The sequence below is a fragment of the Zootoca vivipara genome, chromosome 3 (assembly GCF_963506605.1).
Source record: "Zootoca vivipara chromosome 3, rZooViv1.1, whole genome shotgun sequence".
NCBI lineage: Eukaryota > Metazoa > Chordata > Lepidosauria > Squamata > Lacertidae > Zootoca > Zootoca vivipara.
In genome coordinates, this window is record NC_083278.1 from 101,191,436 (window position 1) to 101,207,878 (window position 16,443).

The 16,443-nt window shown below is 44.7% G+C and overlaps 1 protein-coding gene across 1 annotated transcript in view; it reads left to right on the plus strand.

Moving 5' to 3' along the window:
• The window catches only part of PRKCE (protein kinase C epsilon), a 323,510-nt gene that overhangs the window by 203,432 nt on the left and 103,635 nt on the right, over positions 1-16,443 (plus strand). The gene's annotated exons all lie outside the window — the stretch shown is intronic.

The following is a 16,443-nucleotide window of genomic DNA, read 5'->3' on the forward strand; positions in this document are numbered from 1 at the left end:
GAGGGCACAAGGAAAAGGGGACGACAGAGGGCGAGATGGTTGGACAGTGTTCTGGAAGCTACGAACATGAGTTTGACCAAACTGCGGGAGGCAGTGCAAGACAGGAGTGCCTGGCGTGCTATGGTCCATAGGGTCACGAAGAGTCGGACACGACTAAACGACTAAACAAAGGAGAAGCGGGACATTCCGGGATCAAATCAGAAACCGGGACGGCTCCTGTAAATCTGGGACTGTCCCTGGAAAATAGGGAAACTTGGAAACAGAACATGAGCTGAAGTGTTTGGTTTTTCTTGTTTTATAAAGGTACCGTAAGAACAGAGGATTTATTTATTTATTTGCAATGGTTTGTCAATTGTGGGGTTTCTTTGGTGTTTCAGTGGCTGTGGAAAACATCAGAATTGTGGTCCTATTATAAACCTACAGTACTGTCATGGTCTTAAAGTCAACCACATAACATTCTTCTGTCTCCAGAAGCTTATATTTAATATAAGCTCTGTCATCTCTTCAAACTACTGGTTAGAGCCAAGGAATAACGTTTGGCCTTTTTCCCTCTCATGTGGTTCATGCTTTTTGAAAAAAAGATGATCCCATGAAGAGAAAGAGAGAATGTATGTATATCCATTTTTGTCTATAGGGCTGGAATTTTGCAGGAACCACATGTTGGTGGATGGCACATGTTTGCAGTTCATGGAAAGTTTATACACTTTTTTCCTACCCAGGAAGATTTTATATGGCATGCCTTTCACCAAGGTCTCTTTTTGCTGATTTCCTGTGAAAGATGACCTTTGCTCTTGCTTTTTAGAATTTTATGCCATCCTCTCTCGGTGGTTCAAGGTGGGCTATAACACCACTTCCTCCCCACCCTGAGGTTTATTGATCATTGAACGTTTCCACATCTCTGTGTGGGGTGGAATTATCAACATTATGGGATGGAAGTAGGCACCCCCATCTGTAACTAGGTATTTGTGATGGATGCCGGTTATGGTTGTTTAGTCATTTTACTCATGAAAGATTAAAAATAGAATAGCTTCTTCTCTTGGTTAGGAGGTCCAGTTAGATTTGGTTTTCTTTTCATTGAGTTATGTAAAAGTTTCAGTGGTACAGGGGCCTAAAGAACTAACTGAATATGAATCAGCTGCAGCAAAAACACTTTATGCACAAGAAAGGAGACCACAGAAAGCAGTGACAGTAAGGTTCCTATTTTATCGCAATGACCTGTGAGTTTCCTAGTCTGCCTGCTTAAATCTTTGCATTGGCTTCCTTTAGAGCAGTGTTGCTCTAGTTGTCTTGGGAGTACTGTACAACTCCCATCATCGCTAGCTAACAGGACCAGTGGTCAGGGATGATGGGAATTGTAGTCCCAAAACAGCTGGAGGGCCAAGTTTGGCCATCACTGCCTTAGAGAGTAGTTAGGAACCAGTGGCTGACTTTTCATCCCCAGCAGTAGATTCCAACTTGGAATTGCTCTACTCAGGTACCCACAATCCAGTGCTGATTGAGGGTGGAGGGCTATGGTATTCAGGTGCACAAGAATTGCCTAAGGGTGTGTGAGAGGTTTATGGTTGCCATCTTTGGCCAGTTCCAACAATGCAGTTCCTCCCTGTGAAGAAATGTTCCTTACCCATAATTTTAACTTTTCCAGCTCTTCCCAGCATTAAGTCGTTGTGCTATATGGGAACCATAGCTGAAAGTGATTGTACAAAATGTAGAAGTAACATGAGTGTCATAATAGTGAGTGCCTTGTTGTTTTTTATTTGGAAATTGCAGGTGGCTGTTGTATCTCCTTTCAGTCTCCTCTTTTACAGGCTAAACAAACCCAGTTCCCTCAACCATTCCTCATAAGGCTTAGTTTACAGACCCTTGATCATCTTGGTTGCCCTCCTCTGCACACATTCCAACTTGTCAACATCCTCCTTAAATTGTGGTGCCCGGAATTGGACACAGTATTGCAGGTGTGGTCTGACCAAGGCAGAATAGAGTGGTACTATGACTTCCCTTGATCCGGACACTATACTTCTGTTGATGCTGCCAGGAATAGCATTAGCTTTTTTTGCTGCTGCATCACACTGTGGACTCATGTTAAGCTTGTGGTCTGCCAAGACCCCCATGCAGTCATGTAGGCAGGGCGTGGGAGGCAGGTAGACATAGGACAAATTATACCAAAATTCCCTCTTCATTTGCCTTCCTGCAGGGCAATAAGTGAAAGAGGAGAGCGCAAAATATGGTCTGAAGCTCAACATCAAAAAAACTAAGATCATGGCCACTGGTCCCATCACCCCCTGGCAAATAGAAGGGGAAGAAATGGAGGCAGTGGGAGATTTTACTTTCTTGGGTTCCATGATCACTGCAGATGGTGACAGCAGTCACGAAATTGAGTAGGACTTACTCCTGACAGGGTTAGAATTGAGCTTTTAGCAACTTCTGACAATTTCCCTCAGAACAGTATTTCCCTCAGAAACCCAAAAGCAATTGCAGGAAACAATTTGGTTGAACACGCCACAAGCTTCAGATACTCTTTGACAGAATGTCTTCCGCAGCAGGGAGCAAATTTTTTTTTACTTATTATTTAATTACTTCTAAATCGGGCTTACATTTTTTAAAAAACACAACGCGGCGATGTACAACATAAAAACTTAACACTACAATGACATCAACGTGAAAACATCATTGAAGGTTGTTTGGTAAAAAAACAAAAACAAAAAACCCCACCCTGAGAGCTACGGAACAAATACACATTCCAAATGAACAGTGCAGTTCTTAAAAGATGTCTAAAAAGAAAACAGGGATGATTCCCGCTGGACTTCTATTGGCAAGGAGTTCCACAGGGCCGTGGCTGCCACACTTCAATGTCCCTTTCTACCCCTTGCTCCATAAAGGGCACTATCTCCTTGCAGCCATGGTGGCGTTAGCAGGAAACACCAACTTCTATGCATATATGATTGGCAGAAATAAGTGGTACGGTGGTTTACCATTTCATGCCTTTAAAAATAGCATTATTTTTATTATAATAATATAAGAATTGTCCAGTAGCACCTTAGAGACCAACTAAGTTTGTTCTAGGTATAAGCTTTCGTGTGCATGCACACTTCTTCAGATACACTGAAACAGAAGTCACCAGATTTACCATACCCATTGAGTTAATCACCCATCTCCTACTACCCTCCTGAGAAAAAACCCACCGCACCCTCCCACTATATATAAGGGTCTGGTGACTTCTGTTTCAGTGTATCTGAAGAAGTGTGCATGCACACGAAAGCTTATATCCAGAACAAACAAAAAGCCGGGAAGTAGAATAATAGAATCATAGAGTTGGAAGAGACCACAAGGGCCATCCAGTCCAACCCCCTGCCAAGCAGGAAACACCATCAAAGCATTATTAACACATGCCTGTCAAGCCTCTGCTTAAAGACCTCCAAAGGAGACTCCTCCACACTCCTTGGCAGCAAATTCCACTGCCGAACAGCTCTTACTGTCAGGAAGTTCTTCCTAATGTTTAGGTGGAATCTTCTTTCTTGTAGTTTGGATCCATTGCTCCGTGTCCGCTTCTCTGGAGCAGCAGAAAACAACCTTTCTCCCTCCTCTATATGACATCCTTTTATATATTTGAACATGGTTATCATATCGCCACTTAACATACCCAGCTCCCTAAGCCATTCCTCATAAGGCATCGTTTCCAGGCCTTTGACCATTTTGGTTGCCCTCTTCTGGACACGTTCCAGCTTGTCAGTATCCTTCTTGAACTGTGGTGCCCAGAACTGGACACAGTATTCCAGGTGAGGTCTGACCAGAGCAGAATACAGTGGTACTATTACTTCCCTTGATCTAGATGCTATACTGCTATCAATGCAGCCCAGAATTGCATTGGCTTTTTTAGCTGCTTCATCACACTTCTGACTCATGGCAAGTTTGTGGTCTACCAAGACTCCTAGATCCTTTTCACATGCACTGCTCTCAAACCTACCTGAATCTAGAATTATTTTTATTAATTAAATTTCTATACTGCTCTTATTTGAGGATAATAGGGAGGTTTGCAATATATAAAAACACACAAAAATACATAACATACTGTAGTAGCAAACAAAACCAACAACCCCCTCTACGCACAGCTTGGGGGTTGCATAACATACAAATGTGATCTATAGAGATTCAACTGGAAAGTATGCATTCATTTTGCAAAGTTTGCCCTCCCTCGGCAAGCTCCTTCTGTACTGTTCTTTAAGTAGAGTCATTTCAGCTTACTTTTTTAAAAAAAACACCCACCCACCACATAGAATTCCACATCTCAGGTCCCCAAGTGCTGCTTATCAACTATGTAAACTTTTGGCACTGGAAGATTCTTACATAATTCCAAAGCTGGATGTTTAATGCAATACAGTCCAACATCCCCCTGGGGAACTCCCTTAAACAACTAGACTTTACACAGTCTGCTAGGCAACACCCAGGACTTAAAGACTGGGTTCTGCCTCCTCCTGCTTCTCATCTCCCTCCTGCGAAAGAAAAGAAAACATTCACACACACCCGAGTGGAACGGTAGCTTTGAGTTTTGTGTACTTTGCCCCTCGAGGCCGAGCCATCCAAACGTCTCCTGATAAAATAAAAGTTGCTAAGGAGATATTTCTCAGTCTGTATTTATACCTCATTTAGAATTGCTGTTGCATTTAATTGTTTATATATATATAGAATTGTGTTGGGGGTTTTTTTTAATGGAATCGTTTATAATTTTTCTTATTGTTGATGTTTCACTGTGAAACCGCTTCGGGATATTTTACTGCAAGTGAGTCATAAACGGATTCAAAACGAATAAACAAACAAACATATTTCTAGAAGTCATTCTGGTCTGATCCAGCACAGCTCTTTTTTTTAATGTTCTCAGGCTATCCAATGAATAAAGAGATAATGTATGTAAAGTCTAAAACCCTGCATAAGTGACAGCTTTTATTTAATTATTGTTAGAAGATGGAGCAAGCTTGTTTTCTCCTGCTCTGGAGGGTACAACTCGAACCAATGGCTACAAGAATGGAGATTCTGACTAAACATCAGGAAGAACTTTATGACAATAAAAGCTGTTAAGACAGTGGAACAGACTGCCTCAGGAAGTGGTGGCCTCGCCTTCCCTGGAGGTTCTTAAGCAGAAGTTGGATGGCCATCTGTCAGGGATGCTTTAACTGAGATTCCTGCATTGCAGGGGGGTTGGACTAGATTGCTCTTGGGGTCCCTTCCAACTCTTAAGATTCTATGGTCAGCAATTCCCTTTCCCACAGCTGCCATTCCTACATTTCCCCTGTGCCTTTGAGGTGGCAGCCAGATGGATACCAGTTGGCACCTGCTTGTGGGAGGCAGATTTGGCCCAGGGTCTGCCAGCTGCCGACTCCTTAGGGAGCCGAGCAGGACTGAGCCCTATTGGGAGCATAACACATGTTAAAGAACAGCAGCAGCAGCTAAGCTTCTGTCGTTGTATTACTAAACATTTAGTGCCCGTGAGATCAGAAGTTTTTTTACTCACATTCTCCAAAGCCTGTTTAATTCCCGCTATAGCGCGGATTCAACCACTGGGACTGGCGGTTTAGTCTTCTCAAAGAGCTTGGCTGAGCTTTTAAAGCTTCATTGATTTCGACGTGGCACTGAGAATACTTTGATACTTGATTCATTTTGCTCCCCTTAAAAACAAATTACTGTAAGTTTATCTTCGTAGTCAGAGTTCACCTCTGACACTGATCATCATGTACATTTAAATTCCTCTGCATTAAACAGCCGAAATGCTGGAGCGAGTCTTGGTTAATGGAGGATCCATTGGCTGCGGCGACTTGTAGCAATGTACTGAACTAAAGGGCTGTGAAATGGAAGGAAAGGAGAGGGGGATTACTATGCCCTGCCTGATCCAGTTGCTGCCTTCACAGTTTTCTGAATGGTACTAAGAGTGACTAGATGCCATGCAAAAGAAGGAAGGCACTTGTGTGCCAAGCAATAGTTGGATTAGGCCACATCCACACCATGCATTTAAAGCACTATGATTGCACTTTAAATTGTCATGGCTTCCCCCAAATAATTTTGTGAGTAGTAGTAATAATAATAATAATAATAATAATAATAATAATAACTCACAAAATTATTTGTCTTATTATTATTATTATTATTATTATTATTATTATTATTATTATTCCCTGCCCATCTGGTTGGGTTTCCCCAGCCATTCTGGGCAGCTTACAGCATATATTAAAACACAGCAAAACATCAAACATTAAAAACTTCCCGATACAGGGCTGCCTTCAGATGTCTTCTAAAAGTTGTGTAGGGAGGGCGTTCCACAGGGAGGGTGCCACTACTGAGAAGGCCCTCTGCCTGGTTCCCTGTAACTTCGCTTCTTGCAGTGAGGGAACCGCCAGAAGACCCTCGGAGGAGGAGCTCAGCGTCCGGGCTGAGAGATGGGGGTGGAGACGCTCCTTAAGGTATATTCAGCTGAGGCCATTTAAGCCTTCAAAGGTCAGCAGCAAGACTTTGAATTGTGCTCGGAAACGTACTGTAGTTTGTTAAGGGTGCTGAAAGTAGTTAGGAGACCCCTGTTCCCCTCACAGAACTACAAACCCCAGAGCTCCCTGTGAAGAGGGTCTGATTGTTACACTGCTGTATAGCCCTGTATAGGGATGGGTCTTTAAATGTTTAATGTTGTATTATGTCTTTGTATATGTTGGAAGCCTCCCAGAGTGGCTGGGACAACTCAGTCAGATGGGCGGGGTATAAATAATAAATAAGGTTGTTGTTGTTGTTGTTGTTGTTGTTGTTGTTGTGGAATAGGATGTCCGTATTTTCATTGGATAAATGTTGGAGGGTGTGACTTATGTCTGCCTTCTCTTTGCCAGCTCAGGAACGCCATAGTAGCTAGAGAAGCAAGCTGCGTGTTTGGATTCTGAACTCTAGAATACCCTCCCCCTTATCTTGATGGTTGTCACAGATAGCAGGCTTTATGCAGTTAAGATCCGGGCCCATTGCAACCATTGGGTCTTGAATCTGCTTCATTTTGGCAGCATACTTAAGAAGGAAGTGATATTTGTATTGCCAGCAATTGGCATCCTGGGGCATTTGTTGGTAACCTCACACCCTGGCATGCCCTAGTGGGCTAATTCCTTGCCTCTGGCTTACCCAGTGGCTGGCATATCCAGTGGCTCCCTCCCCAGGGCCAGGGATCCAAACAAACCCAAGATGGAGGCTGGCTGTGCTCCTATGCCTTCACACATCCGGCTGTGCTGCAATGAGCCAAGCAGCCGTGTGGCTTCCCAGTCCATTAAGGCACTGCTGCCACAGGTAAGCCGACATGAGCACAAGGAGGAGGAGGAGGAGGTTGGCGGCTACAGCAATGCCACCGCCACAGGGCTCCATGAGCGGCTAGTGCTAGGGCCGTCTGATCTGCGTCAGGGGTCCCTAAGGACAGCCTGTTCAGATGTTAGGGACTGGCTAGACAAAGAGGAATGGTGGGAGGCACCAGCTGGGGAACCCCCAAGGGAGGAAGAATCAGAGCCAGGGGATTGGTGGTGGGACACCAAAGGAAAATCAGAGGAAGAGGATTGGAGGAAGGACTCGATGCTGAAGGGGCAACAGGGTTTAGTGAGCGGGAGGAACCTGTGACAGGGAGCAGTTCAGACACCGAGGCTGAAACAGAGGACGGGGACTGAGAGACTGCTAAAGAGATTTCTGAAGAATCCGGGGAGTCTCCCTCTCCTGCTGCGACAAGCTCCCCTCCCTGCTAGTCTCCAAGAATGTGCAGGATAAGGAGGAGGGCAGAACAGAGGTCAGAGGTGGGCAGTTTGAGACTGCTTGGGAAACATTCGGGACAGGAGGGGCCTTAGAAAGGGTTGAAGGCAGGCATCCTTCAGTACTGGCAATTGCTCCATAGGGGCAAGACCTGCTGGGAAGTGTTGCTGAGTTGTATGCCGTTTCCTTGAATAAATGGTTAACTTCACTGACGACGGGATGGAACTCTGCATCTTTTGTACTGACCTGCGTCTGACTCCAGCCCATAGCTGCCAAGTTTTCCCTTTTCTCGCGAGGAAGCCTATTCAGCATAAGGGGAAATCCCTTTAAAAAGGGGATAACTTGGCAGCTATGCTCCAGCCCTTGGAGCTGCCTGAGACATGGATCCAGACCTGCACACTGCAGAGTGGACCTCATTTTCACACTGGTATATATCTGGTTGCAATGAGATCTGCGGATGATGCTGTTCCTGTGTGGCAAAAAAACAGCCATGTCTATTTTGGTGACAGCTGCAGTGCTTTCAAAACCAAGGCAAGGAGCAAAACAAAGGCAGAAATCAATGTTTGACAAACCATAAAAGGACAAAATTGATCCTGGGAGAAATAACTGTTTTTCAAGGTTTCAGGTGGGAGTTGTGGAAAGTGAAGTATAGAGTTAAACACACAGTAAGAAAAGAAAAAGGGGGGGGGGAGAAAAAGCATCTTATTGACAACCGTGTGAGCTCAAGTCCTTATCGGCACCATCAGGTAGATGCTGATGATGATTCCCAGCTGGAATCAAGATTGAGAGAAAGGACACACAGGCCAATTATACTTTTAACAGGTACAAAAAGCAGAGCAGCCTTCCCCAACCTAGCTGTACCCTTCAGATGTTGTTGGACTACAACTTCCATTGGCCCCAGCCAGCACTGACCATTGGCCATGCTGGCTGGGACAGGTCCAAGTTGTAGTCCAACAAAGATATGGAGGAGACCAGGCTGGGGAATGCAACTCAAGATCGAAGCAGGGACAGGGCAGGAGTGGTTGACCATCCCATGAGTTTCTCTAATTGATTTAATTTCTAAGGTGTCTTTCGGCTCCGGCCAACCAGACACAGTCCTTTATAGTTTGCAGGCTCTGTGTAAAGTTTATTATTATTATTATTATTATTATTATTATTATTATTATTAAATTTTTAAAGAGCAAATTGAAGGGATACTAATACACCCCAGTTCAAGGCTCTCCAGGGAATCCGGAAAGGAGATGTCCCCAATTAAATCCCATTATGCTTATCGCCTTTTATCAGCTAGGTAGCAGGAAGAGACTGCTGGATCAAAGACTTCTCATGTATTTACTACAAGGAGCAGAACATGGCTGTGTAATCCTTTGTCTAAGGAGACATGTCAAGACTTCCTTGATGATTCTTTTCCAGGGACTAACTAAGACCTTTTCAGTTCAAATGCTTGGCCAGAGGCAGGGATGGGGAATCCATATATTGTTCCATATATTTTGACAGTAGTCAGGGACTGTCAAAATTGTTGTCCAGTTACATTTGGAGAACCACAGGTTACCCAATGGATTGTTTTTGTTTTATTGTTCTGACTAGTCGCTAGCTCTAATTGTTTTCCACTGAACTTTTTGTATAAGCAGGGGTGCAGGTTTTTAAAATGCCTGCTACTTCTGAGTAGAAATGATGATCTTGCTGCCTGATCTAGCACAGAATAGAAAACGCAAAAAAAAAAAAGTTCCTTCTTTATTGGGGTGTGCCATACTGGTGTTTGTAGAAACCAATGGAGCATCTCAGTGAATTAAAGGGTAATGAACTCAGGCCCAAGTCACACATTGAGTGCCAATGCTTGGCAACCCCTACTGCAAAATGTGGGGTTTGCCATTCAGTTTCCCACAATGTCCTCCATGTAGTGTTGCACCAGGGCATTGTGGGAAATTTAAACAGAGGCTACCAGCTCCCCATTTGGGACCACTCTTTGGAGGGGCTCATGGCAGGCATCACCAGGGGGCTCTGCCCAAAGCATTGTGGTCCACTGCTAATGCCCATGTATATGCGTTGCAACAATGCTGTGCCATTAATGTACACTTCAGTGGAACAATGTGGTTGTATCCCCTCCAGCATTTCATGGATGGAAATATGTACCTTCTCTGTGTTCTTGCTCAAGTTCCACGGCTTGCGCTTCTTCATAACCCCCCCCCCCCGGCCAAATAAAACTGAAGATGAATATGGAAATTGTGGTTGTACAGATCATAATTGCTTATCAAACTGCATTTTGATCCTAGTTTGATAACTAACAATTGTGTGCACAAAGCAGTTTCCAGCATTTGGACAAAACAGGAACCTGTGGCTTGATGCAAACCACAGCCAGAGAAGTTTTGTGCGCGAAGGATAGAGGAAGAGGAAGGTGTCCAGCTCATGTGCTTTTGCCATTGCATCTGAACCAGGCCACCATTTATATGTCAATAACACAGTATTCTGAGATTCGGTAATGACTGAGGTCTGTATATTTAGGTCGAACTTCAGATGCAGTGCCAGAAGAGAGGGGCCAGCAATTCCAACAGGGCATTCATCTCATTTCTTTGCTTTCCGTGGGACCTAGTCAAGGCAACATTTTGGTGAATTGTTTCTGTTAGTAAAACTTTCATAAAAAGGTGGCATGAGAGAGGCCTGTTGGATCAGGCCCATGGTCCATCTAGTTCTGGCATCCAGTTTTCACGGGGGCCACCCAGACGCTGTGAGAAACCGTCACAAGAACACTCCCCCCTCCTGTGGTTTGCAGAAACTGGTATTCGAAAACATCACTGTCCCTGAGCACAGCCACCATTACTTTCTATTGCATCTCAGCTTTCTAATGTTGGCAACTTGCCACAAGTCGGTGACAATCTATTTGCCGTAACAAAATGTTGAAATAGAATACTGTATTAGCTTCTTTGTGGAAAGGTGTGTGTGTACTTTAAAAAAATATTCTAGCAATAGCCATGGATGCACAAACCAGTACAATATATATTTTATTTTTCCTCTACCAGAAAGGAACTTTTAATGCTTTTTTGCATTTTAAGCATTGAATTATTTTATCTTATTCTTTATTCTGTGAGAACATACATTGATGAACAGCCATACAAATCCAGTAAATAAACAAATGTTGCTCTTGACAAGTACAGTATACTATTTGAAGAAAGGTTCAAAGTAACTTTTCTCCCACGTACCTTTGATTGATTCCTCCACAGAGCTTTCACATACTTTGTGCAAAAGTCAACCCTCGGTGAATGCTGTTTGGAAATTGGCTTTTAAGGTCTCCTTACCTTAATAATTAAAAAGAAAAACATTTGATACTGTTTTAATTGCCAGGCTAGAGTGACCCCCAGTGGTGTGCAAGAATAATTTCGATTGCTGACCTGGAGGGAGATGAATCACTCATGTGGGCCTGAACTAACAATTGTACAATTTAATTCCAGTATGAATAGTTAGCTATAAATAATCGTGATTTTTTTTCTGTGTGTGCCCATGAGGCTCATTCGTTTGCATAAGTAGAGTTAGGAACACATTTTTAGCAACACTTTTTTAAAAAAAGTGTGAAAAACTGCCTGATCTGAACCGTTGGGGGGCAACGTAGTTTTTTGGACATTGATAGGCTTTTACCATGTTAGTCCTATTTCATATTCTCCAACTGTAGCATTTAAATATTAGTACCTATTTAATGGGACCCAGGTGGCGCTGTGGGTTAAATCACTGAGCCTAGGGCTTGCTGATCAGAAGGTCGGCGGTTCGAATCCCTGTGACGGGGTGAGCTCCCATTGCTTGGTCCCAGCTCCTGCCAACCTAGCAGTTCGAAAGCACATCAAAATACAAGTAGATAAATAGGAACCGCTACAGTGGGAAGATAAACGGCGTTTCCATGTGCTGCTCTGGTTTGCCAGAAGCGGCTTAGTCATGCTGGCCACATGACCTGGAAGCTGTACGCCGGCTCCCTCGGCCAATAACGCGAGATGAGTGCCGCAACCCCAGAGTCGTACACGACTGGACCTAATGGTCAGGGGTCCCTTTACCTTTACCTTTACCTATTTAATAATCCCGTTGCCCAGCCTGCTTCCTGATAATGCTCATTTTACTTTCAACACACAATCCTCATTCTCATCTCTTCTTCAGAGATGCTACGGTAGTTATTCCTGTCTCAGTTCATTCTCCACATCTCCTATCTACTGCCTGACAGTAGGATTTTGTAGATGTTCTGGAACATTGTTCCATCTTTTATAGGATACTGGGTAAAGTCTAATAATCAAAGACTCCAAATCCTGTGTCCCTCCTTGGATGGTTGCGCATTTGTTTCACACAGAATGGCTTAGATCCTGTTAGCGTACTCACAAAGAGCACGGGCTGAAACACAGGTTGTCGAGCATCCATTACTTTTGTGTTGGTAGCTTTACACTTAGGGTGCAATCCAACCCAAACCTGGCATCTGCAACTCCCATTGCTTTGAATGGGAGAGATTTTGAGCACTTGATCAAACCTCTCCCTTTGGCAGGGTGGATAAAAATCAATGGTTTTTTTAATTTAAAAAATGTTTTTTTAAAAAAATTAAATCGGATTTTTAAAAATCTAAATCAGATTTTTAAAATAAAATACTTTTGTTGGAAAAATCTTTCTAAAGATAGTTTTCTGTTCAAGTTATAGTCCAAAGGCTATTCATCAGGAAATAAGGATTTGTTTTAAGTTTTTCATGTGTGCTAAAACTCAGTCTAAGTTTTTAAAATAATAATAATAATAATAACCGTTTAACCACATCAGTTAACAAACATGGATAAATATGCTTTAATGTTATTGTTTTACTTAAAGAAATTGTTTAAATTGTTATTAAGGAAATGATTATGTTTCTCCTTCCAATAAAGTACAGCAGAAAAGTTGTCCAAATATAAACAATAATTTCATAATTACCTGTCTTTGTATTTCTAATAGTATAACCAAATCAGTAATTTTTAATATAACTGTAAAAACCACTCTAAAAATTTATTATTCCAAAAATGAAACCTTCATCTGGTAGTAAATATTAAGATTACACCAGCAAGAATGAGTCTTTCTGTAAAAAAAGAGAGAGATTTAAATCAAGTCTTACTGACTAGTGATTTAAGTTGTGATTTAAATCATGATTTAAATCAAATCCACCCTGCCCTTTGGTACAAATGGAACTTCTAAGTGCTTGATTGGCCAGCACCATTCCTTATGTGTAAATGTAGAATGTACATGAATTCCCTACGTACGTGAGATATATTTTCATTTCTCCCAGTCTTTGAACTGTTAGGCAGCTAGAAATGAGTTGTTGTTCCCTAGAAATTTGCTTGTATTGTATATTCATTGACCCCGTCCTTTATGAACCTCTCTATTAAAATTAAGGCAGAAAGCCGAAAACTCATGTTTTCACACTGGAAAGGCCAGAATTCGGCTTAACATGCGCACATGAAGGGGGTGGGGAACCTTCAACGCATTTTATCTGCAGTCTCCAAGCAAAGCTCTCCCCCCCCCCCCCATGCTTTGGCGACTGATAATTAGCTGGCTAAACTTCTCGTTTTAAATCCCCTCATTTGTGCTTAGCTGGTTTATCTAGATTTCAGCTAATGCATTTTGGCACTTCTCTGCTGGATCAAACCTTGTCACTAAATTTCTTCCTAAATTCCATTGGGCATGTGCAATAAATTAAGTTAAGTAATGATTTCTCATTGCTTGATTGGTTTTGCTGTTCTAAAAGGGACTATTTTAGAGTTCCAGGAAGCTGAAGTTGGGAGAAAAATATATAGGAATGTGCATTTCTGAGATTATTTAATATAAAAACGACACCACACGTATTTCCAAAGCTGACTTTTAAAAACCCTGGGAGTGCAGATGGAGGGGATCATAATTTATGTGAACATTTTGAAGCTAGCTCCAACTACTCACCCTTTGATCTCACCCATCTATCTCAATATTATCCAAGACCGGCTTCAACCCTCCCGGGTCCCAGGAAGCTTGTGTGGCACAATGCTTAGACTGCTTGGACTGTTGGACCTGGGAGACCTGGGTTCTTAGTCCTTTTGCTCAGCCACACAGAGTGACTTTGGACCAGTCACCTAGCCCACCTCACAGGGTTGTTGTGAGGATGAAATGGGGAGAACCATGCGTTCCAGCTGGAGCTCCAAACAGGAAAAGTTGGGATTAATTTTCCAACAAGGGGTTGCTGGAAACTGAACTTGGAGTCCTCATGTGCTCTAGCACTGAGTTAGCACTTCAAAGTGGGCTGCAGTTTTTAAAATCTATCTGTTATCTATATCTGTCTATCTATATATCATCTATCACGGCGTCGGTCCAGTATATCTGAAGGAGCCTCTCCACCCCATCGTTCTGCCCGGACACTGAGGTCCAGTGCCGAGGGCCTCTGGCGGTTCCCTCTCTGCGAGGAGCCAAATTACAGGGAACCAGGCAGAGGGCCTTCTCGGTAGTGGCACCCGCCCTGTGGAACGCCCTCCCATCAGATGTCAAAGAGAACAACAATTACCAGACCTTTAGAAGACATCTGAAGGCAGCCCTGTTTAGGGAAGCTTTTAATGTTTGATGGTTTACTGTATTTTAATATTTTGTTGGAAGCCATCTAGAGTGGCTGGGGAAGCCCAGCCAGATGGGCAGTGTGAGGGACGAGGGATACAGGGAAGTCCCTCCCATCTTAAGTTCCAGCCCATCACCAAGCGCTGGAGAGAGTAAGGAGAGCTCTGCCTCCAGCGGAGAGTCAGGAAGTGGTGTCCGAGGCTCAGGCAGGGTTGTGGAGCCCATGCCTCAGGTGGGACAGGAAGTTGGACGCACGGGGGGGAGGCCAATCCCCCCAACTCCCGAATTGCGACGCAAACGTAGGGGGAAGAGGTTGGGTCTGCCAAAGTTGTGGTGCTGGAAGAAAACGCGCCAATCGCCATTCGGGAGTTCTGACACCTCACCTTAAGGATGCATTTTCATTGCTCTGAACACTGTAAATAATCAGCACTTAATAAAAGCCTTAAAAGACCATGCTGGAGTCGTTACTCTAGAGTAGCCATACCAGGGCCTCTGACAGCAACTCCCGAATCTTTTTTTGGCTACTTTGGAGTGCAGCAATGAGCGCTCAAGAGGCTGAGCATTGGAGGCTGGAGGCCGAAGCAGCGAAGCAGGAGCTACAGAACCTCACAGCGCACGCACAGCAGCAATTGCATGCCGCTCAGGAGGAGGCGCGAGGGGCGCAGGAGGAGCTGAACAAGCTGGTGGACCAGGTGAGGACAAAAGAGGAGACTGAGAAACAGCTAAGGGTGATGGTATTAGACCTGCAGAAAAAGTTGGAAGAGGAGAAAGCCGCTAGGGGTGGGGGGGCACCCCAGCCGCAGCTAGTCCAAGTGAGAAGGGGACAGAGCCTAGTCACCAAGTTCAGCGGAGACCCGAGGGAGTACCTCGGATTCGAGACAGAAATAAATTATGCGCTGGAATTGCATGCAGCAGAATTCCCAGATGACGCGCACAGAGTCTACTTTATCATAGAGCATTTGACGGGGGCCGCCCGGGAATGGGTAAGACCGCTCATCGCGCAAAAAAATCCTTGCATGAAGAACGCAACTTTATTTCTAGAAGCTTTAAAATTAATGTACGCTAGCGACAGTGAAATGGAGGCCACTAAACAGGAGCTTCATGACTTAACACAAGGAAAATCGACAGTTAGGGACTACTGGGCGAAATTCACCATGCTGGTGCACAAACTGGGGTGGGATCTGAACAGTGAGCCAGTGAAATCAGCCTTCTACCTGGGTTTGCATGCAGACGTTAAGGATGAGCTGGCAAGAGGTCCTAGACCGCAGACTATGGATCAGCTCAGCAAAGCGGCGCTAGCGGTGGGGGTGAGACAGGAATCCAGATGGTATGACAAACAAGCGACGCGCGCAGCAAAGCCTTGGTTCCCACGCTCTCAGGACAGACCACATCACCAAACCCCACCCCAGGGACCGCCCCCAGACCCGCCCAGACCAAGCCCAGAGCCAGAACCGATGGAGATCGGGGGAGCGCGCGCGCGGGCTTTTCAAACCCCGGCGGCGCCAAGACGCAAGGAGGGAAGAGGCGGGAATTGCTTTCTCTGCAACTCACCCCGGCATCGCGTCAGAGACTGCCCTCATCGCAGAGAGTGGCAAGGAAAGGCGGGAACGGTTGTACCTCCCCCCACTGACGTAGCACCACAGCAGGGAAACGAGACAGCCTGGCTGCAGGAGACAAGGGGCAGCAGCCAGGCACAGTCAGCAGTGAACAGCCCCAGCCCGCCCACCCGCACAGAGAGGAGCAGAGCCAGCCCACCCCTCCCAGAGCAGGAGTGGTTCTAGAAGTCACGCTGACGCTCCCAAATGGCTATCCCCTGACAGTCCTCGCCTTAATTGACAGTGGTGCCTCAGCCAACTTCTTCTCGAGAAACTTTGCAGAAGAGCACCAGATCCAGCTTCTGCAGCTGGATTTTCCCCTGCATGTGGCCACCATTGATGGCAGAGAGTTGCTGGGAGGGGCCATCACTCATCAAACCCCCCCCATGAGAATGACAGTGGGAAGGCACTCAGAGACACTGGCTTTCAACGTCACGACCATCTCAGACCCCCCCATCGTTTTGGGAATGAGCTGGCTGGCGCGCCACGACCCCTCCATAAGTTGGCACCAGAGATGCATCACGTTTGGGTCGGACTTTTGTCT